The 8,159-nt window shown below is 43.4% G+C and overlaps 1 pseudogene; it reads right to left on the bottom strand.

Annotated features, from left to right (window-relative positions):
• Positions 1 to 1,284: 1,284 nt before the first annotated feature.
• Positions 1,285 to 2,753, bottom strand: LOC117867771 (annotated as a pseudogene).
• Between the last annotated feature and the right edge of the window lie 5,406 nt (positions 2,754 to 8,159).

Below are 8,159 nucleotides of genomic sequence, written 5' to 3'. Positions count from 1 at the left end.
TATACAAAAAGCTGTAGAAGAACACTTCAATCTCCCTGGCCACACAATAGCAGATGTAAAGGTAGCCATCTTACAGCAAAAAAAACTTCAGGACCAGACTCCAAAGAGAAACTGCTGAGCTCCAGTTCATTTGCAAATTTGACACCATCAGATCAGGATTAAACAAAGACTGTGAATGGCTATCCAACTACAGAAGCAGTTTCTCCTCCCTTGGTGTTCACACCTCAACTGCTAGCAGAGAACCTCACCCTCCCTGACTGAACTAACCTGGTTATCTCCATACTGATTTATACCTGCCTCTGGAAATTTCCATGACTTGAATCTGATGAAGTGGGCATTTACCCACGAAAGCTTATGCTCCAATACTTCTGTTAGTCTTAAAGGTGCCACAGGACCCTCTGTTGATATTTTCTCATGTACTCCTTTGAACTGGCATTTGCCCCGAAGCACAACCTTTTTCCAATTATTCTTATTCCAGCCAGGAATAATCTGGTTGGGCGACATGTGCGTGGGATAGTCCCTGACCTGAATATTGGTGCTATTTAGTGAAAGCAGAATTACAATCTTACTGAATATCTAATACACATTTTAGAAATGAAGAAATATGGGGCAAAGCAAGTAGCAGAGCTGGCTCTGATGTAATCCTCTAAATTTTGTCTGGCCTCAGACTCTGGGGCAAGGTGGAACTCTAGGGAACATATTTTCATAAAGCAAGTCAGAGTGGTGGAGAAGCTCCTGCTCCTCAAGGAAGAGCCTCAGATTCTAGTTAAGGTCACCCTGGAAATAAACCTTCAAAACTTAGAAGGAAGAATGGGACTGCAATGCTTTGGTTTAGAATCCACAACACCCTAAATATTCTCCTCTAAGAAAAGCCCCTATTAGTTGCTTAAGCAATACTAATGCCTTGTAAGTGCTGTAGCTTGTGAACAAACTTCAGCTTCAGGTGAAAGTGATTTGATGTTGCAGTGGTGGAAGTGCTGCATCCCTCCCGATGGCAAGTTTAGAAAGTCCCACTTGTCAGTCCAACGTGATTACTGCTGCCTGAATTTAGCTTCAGGAATCTGCTTCAGTAACCAGGAACTCTCATGTTCTACATCTCATCTCTCATTCTGGACTACAGTTTAGTTTTTGTTGCAGCAAGTCATGAAAAGTAAGCTGCCTGCACAGCATGTACTCAGGATTCAGGACCTGCATCTCTCCTTTAAGAGATCTGTATGCAGAAGTCTGTTCTCTGTCTTTATATCCTGTGTCTTCTCTTACTATATCATTGGTTTCTTCTTCCTTTTGTAACTGTAGATTTACTGTAGTAAAGTAGACACCCCATAGGAGTGTCTCCCTGTTGACATGGTGACCAGGTGATGAGACTGTGACAAAACCACATCAGGTGCTGATTGGAGGGCACCTGGTGTTGCTTCAGCAAGAACCTCCTCCTGTACTCCAATAATAGAGTCAGTATCTGGCAGGTGCAGAGACTTCACGCCAAGACGAGGCTGAGAGTTCATGGAGATCAGATTCTCACTGTGCACAGCTGCTTCCTCCAGCAAACTGCTGCCCAGCAGCGACTCTGGTTGCTCTCGCTCTCTGCTTCCAGCAGCTCCAATTCTGGAGTGGTGCTTTCTCATATGCACATTTGGGCTACTACTCTGGGAAAATGTCTTCCCACAGATATGGCGCTGATGGGGCTTCACTCCTGAGTGGACAACCAGGTGTTTCCGAAGGCTGGAGTATTCAGCAAAGGAACAATCACATCCTTGTGCCTCATACAGGAAGGGCTTTTCCCCAGTGTGAATCCGTAGGTGCTATTTCAGATTCCCAGCGCTTGTGAACTGCTTCCCACAGCCCACCTCAGTGCAGACAAATAGTTTCTCACCATGGTGAGTTAGCATGTGCACCTTCAGCCTTTGCAGGACACAGAAGCTTTTCCCACAGCTTTCTGCTGGGCAGGTGACGGAACAATCATGCCTGTCAGTTTTTTAAATTATATTTGAAGTGGGCTGGCCACACAAATGTCCGATCATAGCCTTCAATGGTGCACTTCAGCTTCTTCTCTTCGTGGGACAGGTGAGGGATGGGGCTCGAATCTTTTGGCTACCCATCTCCCAAGCAAAGATGAACACTTTCACCATTATTGCTTGCTTTGGCATTCTTGGTGAGCTGGGCTTGAATGGCAGCAATCAAATTATCATGGGCCAATTCCTGCACTCATAGAAACCATGGGGTACTGCTGTCTGTGCTGTCATGGGAGAGAAAGTCATTCCCAGAATCCTCTGCTTCATCCTGAACGAACACCAGGTGCTCTGCTGGACAGCCCAGGCCTGCTCTTGTTAGGTTGAGGAGAATAAAGGAAGTGCTGTCACTGGGCTGGAGGTCTTGCAATAAACTGGAAGACTCTGGACTTGACAGGCACTCAGGTGGTTTCTGTATGGTTTGTGCTCTTGTCTCCTCACCGTCAGGGCCTAAATTTACCTGAAGGCTTCTCAAGACAGCAGAAAAACGAACATCTTTGGAGGAGTTAGTGTGACTTGGAAAATCATCTGGCAACATCAGTCTGTTGCACTGTGAGGTCTCAGTAACAGGAAGGAGGAGAGACAGGTGATGCCTTTAGGTTCTGATTCCACCAGCCCTCGCCCCAGTGGAATAGACGTGTTCTGAACAAACTGAACCAACAGCTCTGGTTTGGATTCTAACTCATCCGATAACATTGATTCAAGTTTCCAATTCCTGCAGCCGTTCTGGGCAAGGCAAAAGTTTAGAATTCAGAGTGAACAGTCCCTTCTGATTATTCTCATAGTCTCCTAGCCTTAAAGCAGTGCAGTCTTCCTGAAAGATGCTGTGCTAGGCAGATATTCAATTTAACAGGCATCTCAGAACCGCACACAAGCCCCTTTGATTTAAATATAGTGCCTATATGTGCCTGTTAGTGCTACTTTTACAACAGATGTGTGTATCTGCTCAATGGGTATTGACAACATGGGCCCAGAGTTTAGTGTAGTGTTATCTTCAAATGATATGAGGTCCACACTGAGGGCTGATTGCATAAGACCAAAGCAAGGAACCTTGGGTGAGATACTGGCACAGCACAGAATGTGCAACACAGAGAGGGGAAGCTAAGGTGGCTTTAAGACCCCTGTGTTCACTCCCAATTCTGGGCTATTCAGGAGGCCAGAACAGCCCTTTTCATAATTTAGACCACCTCTTCACTACCCCTTTACAACCCTCCCAGCCCCACAACCCTGGCATGCCCTCTACACTGGGATTTGCAAAGACTGTCCTCCTCAGCTCCTGCACTGGGAAATTCTTCCCTGGCTGCATCTGGGGCTTTTAGAGCCTTTTATCTCACTTTGGACCTTTTACCCAGCCTACAGGGACTGGCCCAGGGGTGAAAAATCTCATTCCTGGATTGTAACTGTAAACCCCAGCGTGGTAATAAATACAGAACATTCCAAGCTGTTACGTGAATACCTATGAGTAAGAAAACAAAAAATTGCAAAGTTGCTTAAGCTGTTGCCCCAGCCATGTTAAACATGACAAACCAGTTGTGGCATCTTTATGCTTGAACTGTACTATGGAATGCAGCATATTTCCCAGAGAAGTCAGTGTAGAGTGAGACACGCTGTAATTCCATACCCACGCCCTTGAACACACCTTAAGCTTTCCCCTGCTGCTTGGAAGCACATTTGTTTTCTGTATTTTACACAGAAATATTAATGTGTGATGACTGCCAGTGCATAATAGATTTTGTAGTGCTTTAAAGCAAGATTAAACAACCTGGATGCATAAAATTAATTGAAACATTATGTTAATTATGTATTGACAAAATACTGTACTCTATTAATAATTTATTGTTGTTATAAAATAAATAGGCTTTAACACCCTTCTTTAAAAAGCTCTCAAAGCAAAAATAGGTTTTATAGGCTGGTTAGCAGCACTGAATTGCTGATTTGGGGCTTAATCCTCTAGTCTTTGCCTAGTCCTTGCAGAGGCAAAACTCCCATTGTCTTCCCCAGAAATTTCAACTGCAGGATTCCATTGTCTGTGAAGAACTTTCAATGTATTACCCAATAGCTAATACATGTGCCTTGTGCACAGTTTAATATTCAAACATTCTTGCTTGCTACAAAATATGCACAGATTTTTCTAACCCCGAAGGATGTTAATGGTGATACCATACCAACTGATCCTATTTAGGAACTGGAAGGTTTTCCTATAAATAAAATATTCTAATAAAATGGAGTCAATACACTAACTATACAGGGCCAAGAGTTACATGCATGGAACTTATATCAGGATCAGGCCCTTCATATGTAATCTTAAGCAAGCGCTTAATGTTATTAAACATCAGATTGATTAAATGAATGCAGTAAAAACTGTAGTCAAAAGTAACTGTTATCAAGGTATAATTCTAAGATGCTTGTATAAAGTTAACTCAAGTTGTTAATTGAAGAGAAGCTATATGCTTTCAGAGAAACGTTCCAATAAACAAGAGTGAGCCTGTTAAATGAGTCATTTATGTACGGAAGGAACAACATGTCTATACTTAACAAAAATGAGACAGGAATGGAAGCCACACCAACCATTATGTAGGTTGCTATTAATCACAAATTGAGGACTAAAGAGGATTTTACATGACGTGTACTGGTTTGCCTAATATCAAGACAAAGTACTATTCCTCACTACTTCTTATAGAAAGTTAGGGATCAGAAGGTTGTTTACTTGTGACCAGAGTTCTGCAAGGTGACTTTGTAGATTCACACTTATGGGTGATGCACCAAATGGTGCAACCCAATGGTAAGCCCTTCCCCAAACAGCACCTGTTAGAGTGCACATATGCCCCCTCCTACCTTTCATCTTATTGTCCACCAATGTTTTGAGGGTGAGGCTATATAGAGTGTTGTGCCCTCTACCGCCTTATTTCCTGCCAGCTGTTTGCACCAGATGGACATGAACTACTCTGGTCTGTTAGATCTGCTACTTCTTATGGAATATTAGAAATTTTTCATTTCACTGGGGTTGGATAAAACGTGAGAGTGTTGTGACAGTGGACTCTAATGCTGTTCTTCATTTATATTCCCCAGGTAGGATCAAGGAAACTTTGCTAGTTTGCACTTGTGGAATTTCTTCATCATTGTCCTACTGCAGATACATTTTGCAACTTCCCTCTCAAGTGACAGGGGTAAAGCCTCCTTAACCTTTTTTCTTGTTAGGCCTGGTTTTCTAGAGCTCTGATTCTATACATTGGTTCTGCACCATCATTCCCTGCCGACCCTGACCACAGCAGAACTGCTTCAAGTGCTGTGCTTTAAGAGGATTTCCTCATGGGTCCTCAAGTCCTCCATAGATGGGTTCCAAACTCGGAGGGGAAAGCTACCCAAGTCAATACTGACAACTTTAACACACTAGAAGGGGTTAGCTAAGAACAAAAACTAAAAGCACTATATGAAATTGGGTCTTCAGAGGAGGAACTTGGTCCGCTATCTATGGGCCTGATACAACTTCCACTGAATGCTGAAGTGGTTGAATCAGGCTCTCTGCACTATATTAAAATAATCACTTGTTTTAATTAGAGGCACACAAAATGCATTAACCATGTATTTAAAGCCATTAGATGATTTTGCCATGGAGAGTTAAATTTATTACTGTCAAACAAAAGTAGTGTTATTGGAAAACTAAAGTACTATCAGTCATCAAGCTGATGTTGGACAACATGTGTGGAAGAAAAATTATAGATAGCTACAATTCTGCACTATATTTACAGTAAAATATTCCAACTTGGCCTAATAGGAAAACTGAATAGGTTTGGCATATGCACAGTTTCTAAGCAGACACCAGAAATGGTGACTTCTTGGGAAAAGCCCAGTTGAGAGAAATACAAAAAGGTTATTCCAGTTCATAGACAGTTTAGTTTTATGCTGCTGTGTAGGTTGAGTTGAATTGTGGTAGCAGATTAAGGTGGCTGCTCTGTATCTGCCATACAAAGAGATATTAATTCAGTTAAACTGACAATGGAGTGTGGTATTTGTATTAAGTTAACGTCTGTGCAGCAAAAGAGTCAACATTCCATTCAGCCCTATGGACTCAGAGCAGTTGCTAAGAAGCATAATCTTTCTTCTCAAGAACCAATATTTTAGTTCTTTACTTGTGCAGTGTAGATATTTGCCTCTGTACACAATCGTGGATCATGACACTACTGAATGGTCATAAGGAGAAGAAGAAATCTCCCTTTCCCCCTCTTTACAATATTCCGCTCCAAAGCAGTAACTCAGAAAAAGATTTGGCGGGGTCAGGATAGATAATCACCTTAACACAAGCTACTGGTGCAATGCTGCGGACAAAAGGGCTAATGCAATCCTTAGATGTATAAACGGGGAATCTTGCATAGAAGGAGGTTATATCACCTCTGTATTTGGCATGGTGCAACTGCTACTGGAATACCATGTCAAGTTCTTCCGCAATTCAAGAAGAATACAGACAAATTGAAGAGGGTTCAGAGAAGAGACACAAAAATGATTCAAGTATGGAAAACAAGCCTGTAAAAGGGTACAGCTGCACAGTAGCACTCCTTGCTGGCCAAGGGTGCCCTGCCTCAATGTCCCCTTCTGCTTGGGATCCATTAAAAAGTACACACACTCCAGATATTCAAAATATTCTCCTTCTTGGGTCCAATTTATTAAATCTTGCACAGAGTCTTTCAAAAATAGAACTCAAACCTACAAAGTCTTCTCTCCATTTCCCACTGGGCCTAGCTCCTCCTTGTGTGTGTCTGTCCTCTCTTTAGAGTTCCTTTCTTTTGTTCCTGTCCCAAGCTGGGCACAGCCTCTCTTACTGTGTGTTCAAGCATTCTTCTGCTCCGGTTCTAAGGGGTCCGTTTTCCTGCTCTTCTTGCCTGGAATTTGGTGTTCTCCACAGGCCTTCCCTGCTGGTGTCTTCCTCCTGCTGACTCAGGGCCTAGCAGAGCCTTCTCACTCCTTGCAGCATCTATATCTGTCAGCACCCACCTGTAGCCCCGTCTCTCTCTAAGCTTCTTCCTCATCTACTGTACGGCTTATTGGGTCACCTGACCCGCTGGTCACATGATCTTCATTCTTCCCTCCTGGGGAGGAGAGTTACACTTGGCACAGGTGAACTGAAGCCCATCTTCCCTTAAGTGGCCAGTCAGCCACCCTGTGACAATGCCTTATAGCGATTGAGCTCCTGGAATCTGTTTAGTTTAACCACATTTTTAACAGGCTAGGCAATTAACCATGGAAACAACTAACTCAATGTTGTGATGGATTCTCCTTTACTGGCAAAAATCAAGACTGGATGTTTTTTCTAAAAGGCATAGCTCTAATTCATACTGGAATTAATTCAGGAAGGTCTTATGTTCTGTGTTATTCAGGAGGCCAGACTAGATGATCTCAATGATTCCCTTCTAATCTATGAATAATCTATGAAAGTCAAAAAAAAATCTTACCAGCATGCAGCTTTGCATGAGCATTCTATTTTCTACACACACACACACACACACACACACACACACACACACACACACACACACACACACACACACAGAGTATCCCCAATTATTTGTTCAATATAGCTATACATTTAGATGTATAGTTTATATAGTAAATGCTGAACATGTGGCAACTCTAAGATATGAGATAAGGTCTCTGGATATGAAATTATCCTCGGGGGGTGGGGGAAGACATTCCCTCCCCTCCCCCAGTGTCTGCATATATTGAAGATAGGTCACAAAGATGTGTCACTAAGGGAAATAATGCAAATTCACTGGAAAAAAGCTCTGAGAGGCTGAGTGGCAGCAATGTTTCTGTCATTTTTCTATGACGGAAAATATAGTGGATTTCCGTATAGCTGCTCTTTATAGGGCATTAGCATATTTACTTAGGGTGACCAGACGTCCCGATTTTATCGGGACCGTCCCGATATTTCCTTGTTTGTCCCGCGTCCCGACCGACATGCGGTCGGGACAACCGGACAAACAAGGAAATGCCCCGGAGCCTAGAGCCCGGAAGTGCTCGTGGCCCCCCCCCCGCCCCGACTCCGCCCCCTCCTCCCCCGATTGGCTCCCTCCCCGAATCCCCGCCTCTTCCCCGGGCTCGCCATTCCTCCTCCCTCCGCAAGCGCTGGAGGGAGGCCCGGGAGACTCAGGGGAAGCG

The sequence above is a fragment of the Trachemys scripta genome, chromosome 1, assembly GCF_013100865.1.
Source record: "Trachemys scripta elegans isolate TJP31775 chromosome 1, CAS_Tse_1.0, whole genome shotgun sequence".
Classification (NCBI taxonomy): domain Eukaryota; kingdom Metazoa; phylum Chordata; order Testudines; family Emydidae; genus Trachemys; species Trachemys scripta.
Note: the sequence above shows the minus strand (reverse complement) of the source record. Positions and strands in the feature narration are given on the sequence as shown.